Source organism: Cervus canadensis, chromosome 21 (assembly GCF_019320065.1).
Source record: "Cervus canadensis isolate Bull #8, Minnesota chromosome 21, ASM1932006v1, whole genome shotgun sequence".
In the NCBI taxonomy this organism is placed as follows: Eukaryota; Metazoa; Chordata; class Mammalia; order Artiodactyla; family Cervidae; genus Cervus; species Cervus canadensis.
Window position 1 is genome coordinate 42,718,598 of NC_057406.1, and position 21,897 is coordinate 42,740,494.

The 21,897-nt window shown below is 37.6% G+C and overlaps 1 pseudogene; it reads left to right on the top strand.

Moving 5' to 3' along the window:
* The first annotated feature begins 19,975 nt into the window (after positions 1–19,975).
* On the top strand, positions 19,976–20,943 carry LOC122423162 (annotated as a pseudogene).
* The last annotated feature ends 954 nt before the right edge of the window (positions 20,944–21,897 follow it).

Consider the following 21,897-nt stretch of genomic DNA (forward strand, 5'->3'; position numbering starts at 1 on the left):
TCAGACGTGAGGACAGCCACATGAAGTCATGTGTCCGGTGGGTTCAAGAAACAGTCAGCTGGCCAGTGATGTGGGAGCTCAGGAATTAGCAAGAGATACGGTCCTATCACATGGTGCCTGACAGGTTGCATTAATGATTTGTTGTTGATGAGAGTGAAACTGAGAACCATTAGAGAGCTCTGATCATAGAAAAAGAGCAAGACTTGACTTACCTGTGATAGGGTCACTCTGACTGTTCAAAAGGGGCTGACTTGGGTGAAGTTGGGGCAGCAATTATAGAATTAGGGAGACAGGTTAGGGAGTGAATTTCAGTGATCTAGGTGAGAACTAAATGTGACTCGCTCTGATTGGTGTTGATAAAGATAGCATGAAATGTCAAGTTCTGGATATATTGTGAAAGTAGAACCAGCATAATTTTGTGTCAAACTGGATGTGGGTAGGAAGAGAAAATCAAGGAGTTACTTAAAGTTTTTGGCTTAAGATATTAAATTCAAAAGAAGGGGCTTCCCTGGTGGCTCAGATGATGAAGAATCTGCCTGCAATGGGACAGACCCAGGTTTGATTCCTGGGTCTGGAAGATACCCTGGAGAAGGGAATGGCTACCTATTCCAGTATTCTTGCCTGGAGAATTCAATGGACAGAGGAGCCAGGTGGGCTACAGTGCATGGGGTCATAAAGAGTCAGATATGACTGAGAGACTAATACTTTCATTTTCACATTGATAGGACAGAGTTAACATCAACTGAGAAGAGGAATCCTTCTCTAAGAGAATAGCATGGTGGTGAGGATGGGGTGATGGAACTGGAATCAGGAGTTCATTTTTTACATTTAAAATCAGAGATGATTATTAAACAACAGAGTAGAGATTTGGACAGACAGGTACATATATGAGACTCAAATTAGGGACCATGATCTGGGATGCTGTTATATATGTGTGAACATTAAGCAGTTAGATAACATTTAAAGCTATAAGACTGGATGTATTTATTGAGGTAGTATGCATTGACAGAGGGAAAGGGGGGACTTAGACTAAGCCTTAGGGTCCTGCAATATTACATAGAGAAGAAAGACAGAATCAACAAAGGAGAATGAAGAGTGACCTGTCAAGTAGGAGGAACATCAAGAAAGCCAAGTCAATTGAAAAGCAATGAAATAAGTGTATCAAGAAAATAGCAATTAATTTAACAATGGATTTAGCAAGGTAAAAGTCATTTGCAATATTGCCATAGAAAGTTTGTTAAGGTAGTGTATTGGGGAAGCCTCCCTCATTTTGACTTGAGATGAAATGAGAGAAAAAGAATAATATAGAGGAAGTATAAAAACTCTCCTGACACATTTTGCTAGGAAGGGAAATAAATTAGTGGAAAAACATATTTAGAAAGAGAGTGGAGTTTTAAAAAATGAGGTTTTGAGATTAGGAAAAAAAAAAAGTTTCATGCCTATGGAAGTGATCTTGCAAAGAACAAATGTTGCTAAGGGGGAGTGTTAGTCACTCAGTCATGTCTGACTCTTTGCAGCCCCATGGACTGTAGCCTGCCAGACTCCTCCCTCCATTGAATTCTCCAGGCAAGAATACTGGAGTGGTTGCAAGACGAGAATTATCAGACCATTGCGCTTACATGGCAGGCGGAAATGAGATCTGGTACACAAGTGGAGGTATTGGCTTGAGAGAGTAGAACTGAGAGTTCACAGGGAGCTGAATTCTGTAACAGGCAGGGAGGCTGGTTATGTGGGTGCAGATACAGGAGGTGAGCAGACAGAGTAAAGCGAATCTGCAAAAAATATTTCTAATTGTGTCAAGCTTTCCCTGAACTAAAAGGTAAAGTCATTGATTGGGACTCAAGAAAGGAAAGAAGATTTTGGGATTTTAAAGACAGAGGAAAAGATGGGAATATTGCTCTAGCATATATAGCCCTTTATCACTGACCGTCCGAATAGTCCTGTAAGCACTTTAGAATTGTGAGAGAAGAAATGGAGAGTGAGACTGCAGTGTGATGGTTTAGCAGCTTTGACTCACTTGACATCCAGGTCAAGAATTTAAAGAGAGATTGGTCAGTGTGGTCTGAAATACTACTCACAGGATGAACCACAATTTAGTGAAAAATTCACACAGTCTATTAGCTTTTTTTTTTTTTTAATTATAGTAGCTTTATTCATAACCACCCAAATTAGAAGCATTCACAATAGGCTTCAATAAGTGAATGGCTAAAAAGACTGTGGCATGTACATACGACAGAACATTATTCAGCCACAAAATGATATAAGCTAATCAAGCCACAAAACAACACAGAAAGTGAAAGCGAAGTCACTCAGCTGTGTCTGACTCTTTGCAACCCCATGGACTATAGCTGACCAGGCTTCTCCGTCCATGAGATTTTTCCAGGCAAGAATCACAGTCTATTAGCTTTTATCTGAAGACAGCAAATCTACAAAATTTCTAGGTGAAATCTGAAGCTGGATTTAGCTCACTATTTGAGTTAAGCACCATCTTGTGGGAAGATAGCATAAGTGTCAATTAACCAAAGGGTTGTAGAAACTGCAGAAATCATCAGTAAACAGATCATCCTAATCTGTGCGGAGTTTAGATTGTGTGATTTGTCCCCCTATCTGTTTAGGAAATAATCCTGGGAACTGATATTTATCTGAGCATTTATCATAGTATTGTCTTAGCTTATTTGTCCTCAGATGTGACAAATTCTCCACGTTAAAAAAAAAAAATGTGTAGAGAACTCTGCAGTAATAAGCTTTTCCTTTTCCCTCCAGGTTAAAAATCTTTGTCTCTATTTTTTTTCCTGAAGAGTCTGAACAGAAGTGTTGTGCTTCAGTTAAGAATTCTATGAATGTTGTATCTGGCAAATTCTCCAGATTTCAAAACAACTTAAATCTGGTAGAAAGCTACTATTACTCCCCTAAGAGCAGTCCTCAGAACACTATTTATTCCTGATTTTATCCCATGTATTTGTTGCTAACTATTCTTATAATTGGGGGGGAGGGGCTTCCTTGGTGGATCAGATGGTAAAGAATCTGCCCGCAATGCAGGAAACCAGTGTTCCATCCCTGGGTTGGAAAGATCCCTTGGAGAAGGGAAAGGCTACCCACTCCAGTATTCTGGCCTGGAGAATTCCATGGACTGTATAGTCCAGGGGTTGCAAAGAGTCAGACATGACTGAGAGACTTTAACTTTCACTTCACTTACATCATGTGAACTTACATTATGGTGAACGCTTACATTATGGTGAACACTTACATTATGGTGAACTCTTCCTCACTACAGTAAAAATGCATTTCTGAATACTGTACCTGGTGCCCAGTGACTTAGGCAGTTTTCTATTCTGATGGGCAGGAAACCAGAATGATTACAGGTCCTGTGTGAGTTCCTAGGATTACTTCCTCCAGGAACTGATATTGTCTAATATCCTAAAGATACTCAACATCCTTAGGATCTCAGCTCTCCACAGTGTTACTTACACATTAAAGAGCTGTTCTCCAGTAAAATCATTAATAATATGTTTTTTAGTCAAACAAGTTTATTCATGTTGAAAAATAAATATCCAAAATATGGGTTGGTAACTCTGGAGAAAAAAATGAGGGGAAAACCTACCAGATACCAAAAATATAGCAGACAGCTACAATGACTATAAAAATGTGGTATTAACAATAGAATGGGCATATCATTTAAACTGAAAACAAACCCCTGAAATTGAACATAATGGATAAAGGACTTACCTGATGGCTCTGAGGTTAAGAATTCACTTTCCCATGCAGGGGGTGTGAGTTCAATCCCTGGTTGGAGAGCTGAGATCCCACATACCTTACAGCCAAAAAACCCAAACATAAAACAGAAGAAATATTGGAACAAAGTTCAATAAAGACTTTAGAAAATGGTCTGCATCAAAAAAAAAAAAAAAAAAGACACAGTGGATAAGAGATTTTGAAATAATGTTAACGTGGTATCTCAAATTACTGGAAAAATATAAGCTATTTCAAAAAGTTGCTAGGAAAATGTGTAGCTATCTGAAACACATTCTTTTTACCATGGTAAATAAAAATAGATAAAACTTTAAATGGAAAGTACCTGTCAAAGTAGCAGAGAAAACCATGGCAAAATTATTTTATGACTGTTCAGTATAGAAAGTTTTCCTAATAATAATGAATGGGAAGGTGGAATTGGAAGGGTTACTTATCAAGATTGATACTTTTTAACTTTGGTGTTGGAGAAGACTCTTGAGAGTCCCTTGGACTGCAGGTAGATCAAACCAGTCAATCCTCAAGGAAATCAGTTCTGAATATTTGTTGGAAGGACTGATGCTGAAGCTGAAACTCCAATACTTTGGCCACCTGATGAGAAGAACTGACTCACTGGAAAAGACCCTGATGCTGGGGAAAATTGAAGGCAGGAAGAGAAGGGGACAACAGAGGATGAGATGGTTGGATGGCATCACCGACTTGATGGACATGAGTTTGAGCAAGCTCTGGGTGTTGGTGATTCACAGGGAAGCCTGGTGTGCTGCAGTCCATGGGGTCACAAAGAGTCAGACATGATTGAGTGACTGAACTGAACCTATCAAGATAAGCAATTTTTAACAACCTATCCCATAAAAACTGACTTGAACTACATTTGCAATTATAAGTCCTACCAGTAGAATCTGGCTATTATAGGAATGAAAGTGAAAGAGTTAGTTGCTCAGTCATATCTGACTCTTTGCAACCTCATGGATTGTAGCTTACCAGGCTCCTCTGTCTTTGGAATTTTCCAGGCAAGAATACTGGAGTGGGTTGCCATTCTCTTCTCCAGGGGATCTTCCTGACCCAGGGATTGAGCCCTGGTCTCCTGCATTGCAGGCAGATACTTTACCATCTGATCCACCAAGGAAAGCCCTCATTATCAGAATAGTTAGCAACAAATATTTGGGATAAAATCAAGAATAAATAGTGTTCTGGAGACTTCTCTCAGGGGAGTAATAATAGCATTCTGCCAGATTTAAGTTGCTTTGAAATCTGGAGATATAGAAATGGAAAAGTTTAAGGAATGAGAACAAGTGAGAAGGAAAGAAGAATGGTAAAAGTAGTCATTTTCTTAAACCCATAATGAGAAGAAGGTCCTGAGCTTTATATTTGGGGAACTTCTTCTAGCTATGTGAGTATTTAGGCAAAGGCCTGGGTAATCAAGGAAACTAGCCTCAGGCTCTCAGGAGAACTCAGTTTCCTATGAGCCAGTGTGTTTGGGGATTTCACTGAGCACAAAACTCTTCTTGTCTTAGGTTGTCCAAAACTCTATGATTATGAGATAGGGTGGTGGTTGGATTCGGGGGCATTTGTGGCAATTGCAGCTCTGGTTTTCCATTAAGTTTGTTACATTCAGCAAGTAGAGAAAGACAGCAGCTAGGAAAGTCCTGGGAATCCAAGCTGCCATGCATCTTCTGTGTGTTGACATTTTATATACAAGTTGAGATGTACATAATGAAAGTGTTAGTCACTCAGTTGTATCCTACTCTTTGCTACTCCAGGGACTGTAGCTGGCCAGGCTCCTCTGTCCATGGAATTCTGCAGGCAAGAATATTAGAGTGTGTAGCCATTCCCTTCTCCAGGGGATCTTCCTGACCCAGGGATCGAGCTGGGTTCTCCCAGGTTCTTCCACGGACAGAGGGGCTTGGCAGGCTACAGTCCATGGGGTGGCAAAGAGTCAGACAGGACTGAGCAACTAACACTTCCACTTTCCCTTTGAGGTATATGCATGTATTTATCTTTGCAAGGGCAAAATTCCCCAAGATGAGCGGCAGTCATGAAAGCTGTGAGAATTAAATAGCTCAAAGAAAATTATATCTTAAATAATTAAATAAATAGGTAAATAGATTGATAATTTATGTGAATATTTAAAGTTTGTTGGCTATATATGGGGAAGTCTGTTATTGACTTTTTGAGTGAAGAAATGCCCTCAAAAATTTAAATCATTTTCAAATTGGGAAAAATATTAGTGGTTAGAGTATGTCAGAATTCTAATCATGTGTGAGCTTGATTTCTAGTATGTATAACAGCAACACAAGTAACTTTTCAGAACTTTAATTCATTTAAAATTATTTAATTCATTTAAGTCAGGGATCCTTCAAGAAAAAACAAAACAAAAAAAGCACTTTGGAAATTCTTCACTTGGATCGTCATGAATTAAACAAGCAAACAAAACAAAAACAAAAACAGAATATCTTCTGGGCCAGCTCAAAGTATCAGGAGGAGGAAATTTCCCAAAATGTACAGTAGCATATATGGTAAATCATAGTTTTAAAAATGAAGACATAGTAAATAATAAAGAGAGTATAAAGGAAAAGATGTTAAAGAAAATAAGGTACCTAAGGTCATTGATCCAGTTTACATCAAGCCAGCCTTAGACAACTGAGATGGGAACAGAAATGCTAAAATACATTGAACTTGTAGGCCCCGAGGTTAGAGTTAGTCAGAGCTAACATCAAAATGACCAAAAACCAACTACTGAAGACTCCAAATCTAATCTAAAGCCACTCTAATCTGAAGGCAAATTTTACTATGGATTTTTTATGACCCAATTAGGGGAACAAGCTCTGCTCACATGTTTCCAGAAGGCTGGGAAGCACAAAATATGCCTCAGATCTGGTTCACATGATCACCCATGATGAGTTAGCTTTACTACACACCACTGATACTACAGTGGTCTCCCTACATACTCAGATGGGCCAGTATCCTTCTTGATACCATGTGGCAAGAATGGAAATCTTGGCAGCTGTCAGTTTTTCAGTCATATTTCAGTAGCTGGAAACACCTGGCCAATTTCTGTTACAGAATGACCTGGTAAGAAACAATGCAGAAAGATCATTCTCAAAATATTTGTAGGTACAGAAGTGGTACCTAGAGGATCCACCATCCTCAGTTAGTTCCATGAAGAATTTATCTTCCCTCCCTCAAAAGCCCATGCATTTTTAATCTGATCCATCCTGCATCCAAAGTTTTCTTTCTCCTCTTTCTGTCCAGTTGTGATAACTCTTTGCCAGCACCTTGTTAGAGGAATTCACAGAGACTCCTTCCAATAATCATCACTACATAAAAATCTCCAAACCAAACAAAAAGTTAATTTTTGGAGATAAATGTCATATATTTTAAAGGATTTTCTGTGTGTGTGTGTGTGTGAGTGCACACAGTTCAGTTCAGTTCAGTTGCTCAGTCGTGTCTGACTATTTGCAAACCCATGGACTGCAGCATACCAGGCCTCCGTGTCTATCACCAACTCCCAGAGTTTACTCAAACTCATGTTCATTGAGTCGGTGATGCCATCCAATCATCTCAATCTTTCCCAACATCAGGGTCTTTTCCAATGAGTCAGCTCTTCCTTCGCATCAGGTGACCAAAGTATTGGAGTTTCAGCTTCAACATCAGTCCTTCCAATAAACACCCAGGACTGACTGCTTTAGGATGGACTGGTTGGATCTCCTTGCAGTCCAAGGGACTCTTAAGAATCTTATCCAACACCACAGTTCAAAAGCATAAATTCTTCAGCACTCATCTTTCTTTATAGTCCAACCCTCACATGCATACATAACCACTGGAAAAACCATAGCCTTGACTAGATGGACCTTTGTTGGCAAAGTAATGTCTCTGCTTTTTAACATGCTAAGTTGCTCATAACTTTCCTTCCAAGGAGTAAGAGTCTTTTTATTTCATGGCTGCAGTCACCATCTGCAGTGATTTTGGAGCCCAAAAAAATGAAGTCTGACACTGTTTCCACTGTTTCCCCATCTATTTGCCATGAAGTGATGGAATCAGATGCCATGATCTTAGTTTTCTGAATGTTGAGCTGTAAGCCAACTTTTTCACTCTTCTCTTTCACTTTCATCAAGAGGCCCTTTAGTTCTTCTTCACTTGCTGCCATAAGGGCGGTGTTGTCTGCATATCTGAGATTATCAATATTTCTTCCGGCAATCTTGATTCCAGCTTGCACTTCATCCAGCCCAGTATTTCTTATTATGTGCTCTTCATATACGTTAAATAAGCAGGGTGACAATATACAACCTTGATATACTCCTTTTCCTATTTGGAACCAGTCTGTTGTTCCATGTCCGGTTCTAATTGTTGCTTCCTGACCTGCATACAGATTTCTCAAGAGGCATGTCAAGTGGTCTGGTATTCCCATCTTTTTCAGAATTTTCCATAGATTATTGTGATCCATACTGTCAAAGTCTTTAGCATAGTCAATAAAGCAGAAATAGATGTTTTTCTGGAACTCTCTTGCTTTTTTGATGATCCAGTGGATGTTGGCAATTTGACCTCTGGTTCCTCTGCCTTTTCTAAATCCAGTGTGAATATCTAGAAGTTACAGTTCATGTATTGTTGAAGCCTGGCTTGGAGAATTTTGAGCATTACTTTGCTAGCGTGTGAGATGAATGCAATTGTGTGGTAGTTTGAGCATTCTTTGGGATTACCTTTCTTTGGGATTGGAATGAAAACTGACCTTTTCCAGTCCTGTGGCCACTGCTGAGTTTTCCAAATGTCCTGGCATATTGAGTGCAGCACTTTCACAGCATCATCTTTTAGGATTTGAAATAGCTCAACTGGAATTCCATCACCTCCACTAGCTTTTTTGTAGAGATGCTTCCTAAGGCCCACTTGAATTCAAATTGAGAGGGTAACAGGCAGGAAGGCCAGAGGTTTCCAAAGGGAAGAAATAGGCTGCAAGTGCCAGACATTTTTATCTCTCTTAAGCAGCAGGAAGAAACAAACCAGTGATATTTTTTCTTCTATATACAAATTTAAAAGGGGGTTTCTCTTAAAATGCTGTGTTGCCATGACACCTGGTTTCACCTGAAACTAACTACTCTCAAACCTTGAGTTAATCAATATATTTCTTTTTCTTATGGACATGTTGTCATAAGCTACGTTAATGTACCCCAGACTCTGTCTTCAAGTCGGTTCCTCCAAACGGCCTAACCTACTTACTCAGATATTGTTCCCTAATCTGTTGGTATTCTGCCCTTCTACAAGATTCAAGTCAATCATTTTATGGCCAGGGATGAATTATCTGGTGCCATTCTAAATTCTAAGACATTCCTTTCTTTTCATTAACAGACTGTGAGTGACTATATAACTTACAGCTAAAGACTAGGAGGGGGGTATTCTTTCTGCCCCCTTCTGATGCCCATGTCAGAAGCTTTCTCTATCTCCTTTATACTTTAATAAAACTTTATTACACCAAAGCTCTGAGCGATCCAGCCTCGTCTCTGGCCCCGGATTGAATTTGTCTCCTCCACAGGCCAAGAATCCCGGAGTCTTATCTTTCAGCAACAACCTTTCAACATTCCAGGATGTCTGGCTCTAGGTGAGTCATCACACCATCGTGATTATCTGGGTCATGAAGATCTTTTCTGTACAGTTCTTCTGTGTATCTTGCCACCTCTTCTTAATATCTTCTGCTTCTGTTAGGTCCATACCATTTCTGTCTTATATTGAGCCCATCTTTGCATGAAATGTTCCCTTTGTATCTCTAATTTTCTTGAAGTGATCTCTGGTCTTTCCCACTCTATTGTTTTCCTCTATTTCTTTACATTGATCTCTGAGGAAGGCTTTCTTATCTCTCCTTGCTATTATTTGGAACTCTACATTCAAATGGGTATATATTTCCTTTTATTGTTTGCTTTTGACTTCTCTTCTTTTCACAGCTATGTGTAAGGCCTCCTCAGACAGCCATTTTTCTTTTTTGCATTTCTTTTCCATGGGGATGGTCTTGCTCCCTGTCTCCTGTACAATGTCATAAACCTCCATCCATAGTTCATCAGGCACTCTGTCTATCAGATCTAGCCCCTTAAATCTATATCTCACTTCCACTGTATAATCATTAGGGATTTTATTTAGGTCATACCTGAATGATCTAGTGGTTTTCCCACTTTATTCAATTTAAGTCTGAATTTGGCAATAAGGAGTTCATGATCTGAGCCACAGTCAGCTGCCAGTCTTCTTTTTGCTGACTGTATAGGGCTTCTCCATTTTTGGCTGCAAAGAATATAATCAATCTGATTTTGGTGATGTCCATGTGTAGAGTCTTCTCTTGTGTTGTTGGAAGAGGGTGTTTGCTATACCAGTGCATTTCTTTGGCAGAAGTCTATTAACCTTTCCCCTGCTTCATTTTTTACTCCAAGGCCAAATTTGCCTGTTACTCCAGGTGTTTCTTGACTTCCTACTTTTGCATTCCAGTTCCCTATGATGAAAAGGCCATCTATTTTTGGTATTAGTTCTAAAAGGTCTTGTAGGTCTCCATAGAACCTTTAAACTTCAGCTTCTTGAGCCTGCATACACACCCAATTAAATACATAGAATTTTGGAAGACCTATTGGGTAATTTTGCTAATTAATTTGCAGCAAGAAACTGAAGTGGAAAAAATGAAATGAATAAGGAGATATTTTCTCCTAGTCACACATAAAATGTTCACAAATATTTGAGAGTAAATATGTTATCTTGGGGCTTCCTAGGAGCACAGTAATAAAGACTGCCAGTTTATGAAGGAGACAAAAGAGACATAGTTTTGATCCCTGGGCCAGGAAAATCCCTGAAGTAGGACATTTTTGCTGGATAATTCCATGGACAGAGGAGTCTGGTGTACTAGAGTCCATGGAGCCAGAAAGAGTCAGAGATGACTGAGAGATTGAGCACACATGCATGTGTGTATTAGCAATGAATCTGAAACCTGTGACTGAGTTATGATAGCATCATTGTGGAGATTGTACATGACAGTAAATTATACAGTCATATCCCAGAGGGGCAGAGAGGTCACAAATGACACTAATGTAGGTGTTTAGCTCTTCAACCTTTCAAATGCTGAATTCTAAGTTGATAAAAATTTTTGGCTGAAGACCAGACATGAAACTGAACTTCAGAACTTACCTGTTTAACAATCTCTTGAAAAATATTCAGGTTTGAGAAAAAAATGGCTACACATTGAAAAGGTACCCTTAGGTGCCATGTATGCAAACAAAGACCACTTCACAAAGGGACACTCAGTCTTGAATGTGAAGATGGCACTATGCCAATGCTCTGAGTGACAGGAAGTGGGAGAAGAGTGACCTTAGGAAGATGCTCTGGGTGAAAGCAGAGAGTTGGCATGAACTTACAGATGGGGAGGAAGGAAAGGGGCCTTGATCTCCAACCCTGACTGCGCAGGGCACTAGAGACAGAGGCACCATTCAAGGTGGCTGATGTAATGTCTTCAGAGAACTTTTATTATGTTGGGGGAATTGCGGCCTGCTAATAGGAGCCATTTTCAGTAGCTTGATAATAGGATTAAGTCTAAAGCTTCTTGTCAAGAAACTGCTGGTTGCTAAAAGAAGTTGTCACTGGGGAGTTGATAGACCAAAGTGCCTATTAGTGTGGATAAAGTTTTGGCACCAAGTGTTCTGAATAATTAAAGCATTGCATCATCCATGGACACCAAGAGACTGCATTGGAAGGAGCTAGTGACCACGGTTTGGTGTATACTTCAGAGAATGCACTTTTTCCTGCCCTGCTTCATGAGAAAAAGGTAAGAACTGGAGTCCCAAGGCATCTCTAAGTAAGGCTGATCTAAAGAGTATGTCACAGTCCTTGCCTCAGTGTAGCTCATGGCTCCAAGAAATTAAACTCTAGAGAAACACCTGGCATTTTCATGCAGAAGCCTCTACATGAGGGAGTAAATACATTGGATTAAATTTGAAAGGAATGCACAGGTTTCTCATATACCCCTACACATATATACCCCTCTCAGATACCTCTCAGTTCAGTTCAGTTCCGTCACTCAGTCATGTCCGACTCTTTGCAACCCCATGAATCGCAGCACTCCAGGCCTCCCTGTCCATCACAACTCCCGGAGTTTACTCAAACACATGTCCATTGATTCCGTGATGCCATTCAGCCATCTCATCCTCTGTCATCCCCTTCTCCTCCTGCCCCCAATCCTTCCCAGCATCAGGGTCTTTTCCAATGAGTCAATTCTTTGCATGAGGTGGCCAAAGTACTGGAGTTTCAGCTTCAGCATCAGTCGTTCCAATGAACACCCAGGACTGATCTCCTTTAGGATGGACTGGTTGGATCCCCTTGCAGTCCAAGGGACTCGACAAGACTTACAAGTCCAAGAGTCTTCTCCATCACCACAATTCAAAAGCACCGATTTTTCGGTGCTCAGCTTTCTTCACAGTCCAACTCTCACATCCATACATGACCACTGGAAAAACCATAGCCTTGACCAGACGGACCTTTGTTGGCAAAGTAATGTCTCCGCTTTTTAACATGCTGTCTAGGTTGGTCATAACTTTCCTTCCAAGGAGTAAGCGTCTTTTAATTTCATGGCTGGGGTCACCATCTGCAGTGATTTTGGAACCCCCAAAAATAAAGTCTGACACTGTTTCCACTGTCTCCCCATCTATTCCCCATGAGGTGATGGGACCAGATATCATGATCTTAATTTTCTGAATGTTGAGCTTTAAGCCAACTTTTTCACTCTCCTCTTTCACTTTCATCAAGAGGCTTTTTGGTTCCTCTTCACTTTCTGCCACAGGGTGGTGTCATCTCCATATCTGACATTATTGATATTCCTACCCCTACATATAGGCATTATCTCCCATTATCAGCTTCTCCTAGAGTTGATTTGTCCCAAATTTGTTACAAATAATGAACTTACATTGACACATAATAACCCAAAGTCCATAGTTTACCTTAGAGTTCTCTCTTGTTGTTGTGTATTTCATGATTTTGGAGAAAAGTATAATGATATGTGTCCATCATTATATCAAAAGTATCATACAGAGTGTTTTCACTGCTCTGAAAATGCTCTGCATTTCATCTATTCACCTATTCATTTCATCTATTCCCACCAATTCATATTGAATTTCTAAATGAGGAGATAGAATAAAGGTAATATATTTTTTTGAGTCTGACACTCAATGTAAGGAATCTGTCATAGTTTAAAGTACTTGCAGAGAGTGCTTGCCATTATATGGTACTAGGTACTAGATTTACTTAGGATTCAAAGTCCTGGAAGTTAATCTATTCACAGAGCTCTTTAACAAATCAATGGAAGAGCAAATATGATACATTGCTTCATCATTTAAACAACAGAATATATTATTCTGCTTGGCTAGGGTTTTGAATCCAGGCCATATTCAGTTGAACAAAGAACTATGATATTATGCAATACTCTAATTAAGATCCTTCTTTATAATGCCTCTTCTCCTAAATTCTAAAAGGTGTGTGTAACTGATGTAAGCATGCAGCCACATGGAAATGCTTTTATAAATATGCTCTTTATTGATAGAAACATAATCATAGACCTCTAACCTAATTGTATAGATCACATAATTTAATAATGTTTAATAAACAAGAATAAATCTTTCTACCTCAAGGAAATTATCTTTCCTTCACAGGACTCTGGATCACGTTAATGTTGAAAAAATTATCTTACAAATAACAAGGAAAAAGAGGTTAAAAATTGACATTTTTTTTCCCTTTATTTATTTATTTTTTTTTCAGTGGGTTTTGTCGTACATTGATATGAATCAGCCATAGATTTACACGTATTCCGCATCCCGATCCCCGCTCCCACCTCCCTCTCCACCCGATTCCTCTGGGTCTTCCCAGTGCACCAGGCCCGAGCACTTGTCTCATGCATCCAACCTGGGCTGGTGATCTGTTTCACCATAGATAGTATACATGCTGTTCTTTTGAAATATCCCACCCTCACATTCTCCCACAAAGTTCAAAAGTCTGTTCTGTATTTCTGTGTCTCTTTTTCTGTTTTGCTTATAGGGTTATCGTTATCACCTTTCTAAATTCCATATATATGTGTTAGTATGCTGTAATGTTCTTTATCTTTCTGGCTTACTTCACTCTGTATAATGGGCTCCAGATTCATCCATCTCATTAGAACTGGTTCAAATGAATTCTTTTTAATGGCTGAGTAATATTCCATGGTGTATATGTACCACAGCTTCTTTTAAACTGACACTGAAAACTATGAACTCAAGTTGTTTTGAGGATTTTAATTTTATCAATGTTTTTATTTCAAACAACAACAACAGAAGAGAAAATACTTTTATTTAACTCTTTGCTAATCGTGTGAAAGTTTTTAACTCTGTTCACAAATATTCTATTTGTCTTCTTTTTTGGCACATTTGCATCTCCTTCCTCCTTACTGAAATTTGTATTAGTTTGTAAATCTGAATACTGGCATATCCTGAAACCTATTAATTACACTCCTAGGAAACATATTTTTATGTTTGTAATTACTGTTCATAGTAGTCAGTCAAATATCTATTGACTGGATATTGAATAAACACATTTTGAAATAATCCGACAGTGGAGTGTGATATGCCAGTGGAAAGGAATTTACAACTAAATTCAACAACGAAAATAAAACATAGTATTGTTGGATGAAAAAAATAAAAGCAATTCCAAGAAGTCTGCATAAAAGATGTAAAGTTCTGTAAAATTCAAAGCCAAGGAAAATATATATATATATATTTATATATTTTATATAAATATAAAATATATTAGGACAAAATTAAAATACTTCTTACTTTTAAGAAGAGGTGGGCAGCAGATAGGAAAGTGTTTAAAATGTTTAATTATGGGTAATATTTAGTTTTTGAGATGGTAGTAAATTTACTAGGATTCATTTTATTATTTACATAAATGCAAAAAAGCAGTATGGAGTAGGAAATGGCAACCCACTCCAGTATTCTGGCTTGGAAAAAATCCATGGATGGAAGAGCCTGACAGACTAGAGTCTACGAGAGTTGCAAAGAATCAGACATGCCTGAATGGACACACCTGAGCAGGCATACATGAACAAAACCATAATATAAATGGAATAAATGAAAGATGGTGAAATTGTTTGGAAATGAATGAATTCTACAGTTGAAAACTTATAAAAATGGGTTTCTTCTATTGGTTGGTTCTGCTTCCTTTTTTGTTGACTTCATTTTTAATTGGGCTGTCTCCATTATGGTAAAATTAGGCAGGACTTCCCAGTCTACATTTTCAGCAATTCTATTAGGAAGAAAAGATAGTGACTTTTCTCAATAGTGAAGAAAAATTATTTTAATAAGATGTTTTCCTTAATAAGTGTCTCTTTATTAGTTAGCAAAACAAATGGAACTGAATTAGAAAAAAAAAAAAAAGAGATTTCTACTCAGTGCTCATATACATTTCAATCCTCAGACTACTTGCTACAAATCTGTGGTTTCTAGGTGAAGGAAGGCTCTAGCACACAGAATAAAATCTTGTTTCAAGCACCATGGTGCCTTCCCCTGACTGTAATTAAACATAGTTTACAAGAGATAGAGAACAAGAATAAGAACAAAGGGGCACCCTAGAGCACTAGGTGGAGCAGAGTAGCTTCTTGGTGATCCACTTTTTTTTTTTTTACCAAAGTCATTTTTTTTTCTTCTTCTTCTTCCTCTCCTCTGTCATCCTCCTTGCCATCCATTTGAATTTTCCTCTTTTTCCCTGGTATCTTTGGTCAGCCTGGGGCACCTATTGCCTTCAAACCCTTTTCCATACTTGGTTCCTGAGTATAAGGAGAGGCAATTACTCTTTTACTGGCTAAGAGTACAAACCAAAACTTAAACTTATTACAACATTGGGGATGTTTCTGATGAGCAAAAAAAGGGAAACTTTAGGGAGTACCACTCTCTGTGATGCTAATATCTAACATCGTTATGTCTTAAAATATTCCCTTTAGAATGTACTATTTTTTCAGCATTCCATGAAAAGTCTGTTTTCAGAAAGGGATGGAAAGCCTTGATGCTAATTTAGAGGGTTCTAACAAGTAAGTGACAGACTACTCACATGATTGTAAAGAGAGAAGCATCATGCAGAATAATTTAGCAAATTTAAAAATATATTTCCATATGTCTTTTTCCCCTTAAGAAAAAAGTAGAAATTAATACAGATAGTGACTGTGGCATAAGCTTCTTGGAGAATGCCAACCTCTCCACATCCGAGAGACAGCTTTAAATAGAAACTGTATATCACAGATGAAAATTATTATTCTTTGTATGTTTCTAAAATGATATTTTAAGAATATAGCTTGTAGTTGACATGCATCTGGATTTATTTTGAACCAGTGGATAACTGTACCTGATGGAAGGTTCAGAGGAAACATAACAAAATGGAAGTTAAGAACTGCATAATGAGGGCGAAGGGTAATGTGCCATATACGTGGGAGGGAAATTTCCATCTTTCTCTAATTTAGGCTTTTGAGGGATAAAGAACCTTGGGTAGATCTGTTCACCTTCCCACAGAGAAAGGTACATTTTTCATAGAAATTAAATCAATGTAGAGATTTTCCTAAAGATAAAAGTGAAAGATAAACAAATCAGGGAGGCTGGTATAGTTTAAGAGAGTCCTAAGGAAATCAAAGTTTTTACTGTGGCTTCTGCAATAAAACAGATTTGTCAAGTAGAAAGGCTTCCCTGGTGGCTCAGACCATAAAGAATCTCCCTGCAATGTGGGAGACCTGGGTTCGATCCCTGGTTTGGGGAGATCCCCTGGAGGAGGGCATGGCAACTTACTCCAATATTCTTGTCTGGAGAATCCTTGTGGACAAAGGAGGCTGGCAGGCTACAGTCCACAGGGTCGCAAAGAGTCAGACATGACTGAACGATTAGGCACACACACAACCCTATCAGGTAGAAGGATCAACATGACACCTTGTGTTTCACTCTCTTTTGTTCATCACCTTTTCTGTGTGATTTCCTTTCAGCTCGTCTCTTTTAGCTCCCAGCTCAACATACTCTCTTTATGACTGTTTGGAGAAATTTAACCATTCTAAAGCTGGCTAAACTTGTTTGGAAATTTAAAGTAAGTGCAGTAGTTAGTAGAAGGTAATGCTATTTTATCAGTGCATTTTTGTCTCTAGATTATTACAACTCATTTTTGTGTTAGATACCTTTGAGAACCTGACTTCTAGGGAAAGTCAACATATGGTCATACAGAGAGACATATAGAAAAATACCCATCGATGTTAGAAGGATAGGAAGAATATCAAGGCTGTCCTTGCATTCTTGAAGGGCCAAGGATTCATGCAAAAATTGTAGAAAAATCACAATGATCATCTTAGGCATGCCAAAGTCCTAAAATCTTACATGGCCAAGTGGTGCTGTTCTGAGTACAACATGTTCTACTCCAGGTTGTTGAGCTGATTAAATTATTTAAAATTTATCTCATTTTGTTTTTTCAAACATATAAACTGGGAGCACATTTACCTGTTCACCATACCATACATATTATACAGATGGCTACAGTAAATTAATAATGTGAATGCATTTTTTATCAGAACAGTACTAAAAAAATCAGATGATTATTACAAAAAGTAACTAAGAAGGTTCAGCTTAAAAATACTTATTAAGCATGTACATTGTACAAGGCATTGGGTTTGAATCTGGGGAGAGCAAAATCCTGAAGACTTCAAAAATTCTCCTTCTATGAAAGAAGCTAAAGGAAGCTCACACAGTTTTGATTTTAAGCATAGTATGTGATAGCATAAGAAAAGCTATAAAAGAAGCTGTTAAAGAACTGGAGAATTTCCTTCATCCCAAAGCAATAGCTGATGGCTTTCATAGGAGATTTTTTTTTAATTAAAAGATAATTGCTTTACAGAATTGTGCCATTTTCTGTCAAACCTCAATATGAATCAGCCATAGATACTCTTAGCAGTTGGGTCCTGAGTTTCAAGACAGAGTAACTAGAAATAAAATTATAGTTAAGGAAGGAAGGAGACTACTGAATACACTATTGATTGAATATTTGATAAAAATTCACAATTATTTGCAAGTTAATGATTAATCATGTGTATTTATGGGCTTCCCTGGTGGCTCAGATGGTAAGGAATCTGCCTGCAAGACAGGGGACCTGGGTTTGATCATTAGGTTGGAAAGATCCTCTGGAGAAGGGTATGGCAACACACTCCAGTATTCTTGATTGGAAAATTCCATGGACAGAGGTGTCAGTCCATGGACTTACAAAGAGTCAGACATGACTGAGTGACTTACACACACACACCTGTATTTATAATGTTAAAAAGCACATGTATTAATGATTTTTAATTTATCTTACAAGTGTATGTCCTAATGTATAAATAAGGTTATTCTAGAAATGGACAATTTAAAGAGGTTGATAACATACAATACAAAAGCCATATGCTCAAAAGAATGGCCACAATCACAGGCCATATTTTCAAGTACAACTACTTCATGATGGATCACTCATTCAAATACACAGGGAAAGGAAGAGTTTATTGCACTGACCGAAATACCAAGACTTAGTTCCCTGACTATTTAAGATCTTTGCCAATGATTACATGGTTTAAAGAGATTATTTTCTAAAAATCAGAAATATTAAATAACTTTGACACTTTCCCAGCAGGAGTTTTTGATTTGCAGGAAGATAATACATGATTCAACTTCTTTGAGGGGACAAAAATTTATTGAGGGGGAGAAAAATAACAAATAAGAATCATTGTCTATTTGGTTTATCATTTTGTGCTTTGGTGGCTCACAACTTTCAAGATGATGCACTGAAGATATGGGTGGAACTGAGGATGGATACAGTGGGGTAAGTTTTCCAAATTATATTTAAATTTGTCACATTCAGTTTATATTTTTACTTGCAAATGGTGTTCTTTTCAACATCATATTGACAATGAAAACCTAGAGGAAAGATTTTGTTCTATGAAGTGAAATCAGTGATAATATTTTTTCCACACATGAAAAAATACTAACTCTTCATTGAAGGAAATGACGTTTCAAAGTTGAGTAATCATTGATTTTGCAAAGACAGAAAACAGTTTGAATATAGGCAGTTACTGACTATCCACTGTTTCTCTTGACTAACATTATATGTTCCTCTATCTTCTGAATATTTGTTTTATTACAGTAATGTGGAGATTCCGGGTACCCAGATAAAACAAATTCTACTGGGGATTACAACCATGATTAGGCCCGAAAAGAACTATCTGCTGACATCTCTTCAAAGGACCTCTGTTCTAAAATGCTTAAGCATAGCATTTGAAGTTTAAACATGTAAACTATTGAGTGAATACCCCTGGTAATTTACATGTAAACTCTGGAACTTTGCATTGTTTGAAGGGTGTTTTCAGAAATGGGAAAAAGGAAAATTGGAAATGGAAATATTTGCGATATTATCAACCAGTGAAGAACGTTCACTTCTCTCCACTGAAGAATGTTCACTTCTCTCCATTAGTGTATGTCAAGTAGTAAATATCATAAAGTTGTTTCAAAGTAATGACATTATATTTACATATTATAAGTGCCTTATCTTCCTCTTTGAAGGTGTCACATATGGAATGGAATGCACAATGGAGTGGATCATATTATAAACTAATAAAAATAAACATTTCTATAAGCAAATATAACAAACAGTGAGGTATATATATATATGTATATATATATATGTATATATATATATGTATATATATATATATGGAGACATTTTTAGGGGGTGAAACCAGGCTGTGATTTTTACATTTATATTATGAACTTCCAAAGGCAGTAAAATATATCCAAAATGCCAACTGATACACTATTCAAACATACTCCCTCCCCCCTGATTAAATGAACATGAAAAGTAATTAAGTTAATATAATGGAGCTGTATTTCTTAATATTCATTAGGCAAAATTAATGAGAATTACATAAAATGCAAAAATGGTTGTATTTGAAGAGTGCTATAGAAAAGTTTACTTTTCACAATCTTACAATGGACTCATAATGACCCCATGAAGTTGTCATTACAAATTAAGTGTTGAGGTGCCTTGTTAAGAAACTACAACTAAAATGCCCATGATGAAGAATATTTATCTTATCTTACTTAAAATATTCCTAAAAATCATACATCATACCATGAATTAATTCTTTTTTATTTTTTGCCAATAAAGTATTTAAAACTCACTCCTTCTTTGCATTTATAAAATCATGCAGCTGAATAATAATGTGGCTGAGTTTATTCTGCTTGGGTTGACACAAGATCCTGTTAGGAATAAAATAGTGTTTGCCACTTTCTTGATTTTCTATTTGGGGACCTTGTTGGGGAACTTTCTGATCATTACTACCATCAAGACCAGCAGGGCACTTGGGAGTCCCATGTATTTCTTACTTTTCCATTTATCTTTATCTGATGCCTGCTTCTCTACATGCATAGCTCCTAGGATGATTGCTGACTCCTTTTTGAAGAAGGTCACTATCTCTCTCAATGAGACATAGTCCAAGTCTTTTCATTCCGTTTCTTTGGCTGCCTGGAGATCTTCATCCTTGTCCTCATGGCTGTTGATTGCTATGTGGCCATCTGTAAGCCCCTGCATTACACAACCCTCATGATTCATCAAGTCTGTAGTGTGTTGGTGGCTGTGGCCTGGGTGGGGTCCACTGTGCATTCTTTAGCTCAGATTTTTCTGGCCCTGAGTTTAGCTTTTTGTGGTCCCAATGTGATTGACCTTTATTTATGTGACTTGCAGCCTTTGTTACAACTTGCCTGTCCAGACACCTATGTGACCAACCTACTTTTGGTGTCCAGCAGTGGAACCATCTCTACAGTGAGTTTTGTCATTCTGATGCTCTCCTATGCTATCATCTTACATTCTCTGAGAAACCACAGTGCTGAAGGGAGGAAAAAAGCTCTGTCGACCTGCATCTCCCACATCATCGTGGTCATCTTGTTCTTTGGCCCTTGCATATTTATATACACTCACCCTGTCACCACCTTCTCCATGGATAAGATGATAGCTGTGTTTTATACACTTGAAACACCTTTGATCAACCCTCTGATTTACACCCTGAGGAATGCAGAAGTGAAAAATACCATGTTGAAATTATGGAGCAAGAAGTTGGTCTCAATGACAAAAGATGAAGGGAAGTTTCAAAGTTTTCTTCATAGTTTGGATTGATCTAAAAGAAGCTCATAGACAATAATATCCTTTTATTGTGGAGTTATTATAATCTTAACTCAGAGTGTGAAGATTATTTCCTTTAGTAAAATGGGCAATGTGACCACACATGCTAGTTAGTATTGAGTCAAATATTTGTAGAACCAGCAGCATCAGGTACACACAGTCATGTAAGATCATGGTCTTAGTTATTCACTACTGTCTCTGCCTCTCTTGTCTGTCTAATATCGCTGTGGTTTTGATCTACTGTTTTCCTCCCTTGTGGTGATTTCTGGATTTCTCTGTTTAACATTATACTATATGCTTTTATCTACAGCCTGACATAATTTTGTCTCAAAGAGTTTATTTCTTAGATACTGTGATCAAATGTCCGATCATGGACCTTTAACTTGGTTGTTCTTACTGACTTCAGTAAAAATCACGAGGTTCAAATAATAATAGTATATACATATTATAAAGACAAAATATTTAATTTAGGAAACCTCTCTTCTTTTTCTTGGGTTATAGTTCAATTGTTTTTTGTATATTTGCCTAATTGTTCTAGAAAAGTGATAGAAAATTATGAGAAAATTCACCCTTTTGTAGTATTTTTCCCTTAGGGAGCTTCTGACTATTGGGGTTGACCTCATATTAACATTCTTTCTGTAAAAAAAAAAAATTGCTATCAAAATGATTCCTTCTATTTTGAGGGATCTATTAAGTTTTCTCTTGACTCATACCAATTATAATAGTATGTTTAAATATTGCTTTATTATGATTATAGCATAGAAGCTGCAAATTAAGGAAGATATATTTATGTGAGCTTTAAAGAAACGTGTACATGTAGTCAATGGTAGGAAATGTATAAATAAGAGTTAATTGAATAAAGAACGTTATAACCCAGAGGAGGGTATTTAGGCTTTGAAACATAGTTATACCACATATATGAATTGTTTTAGTGAGTTTTAAGACAAT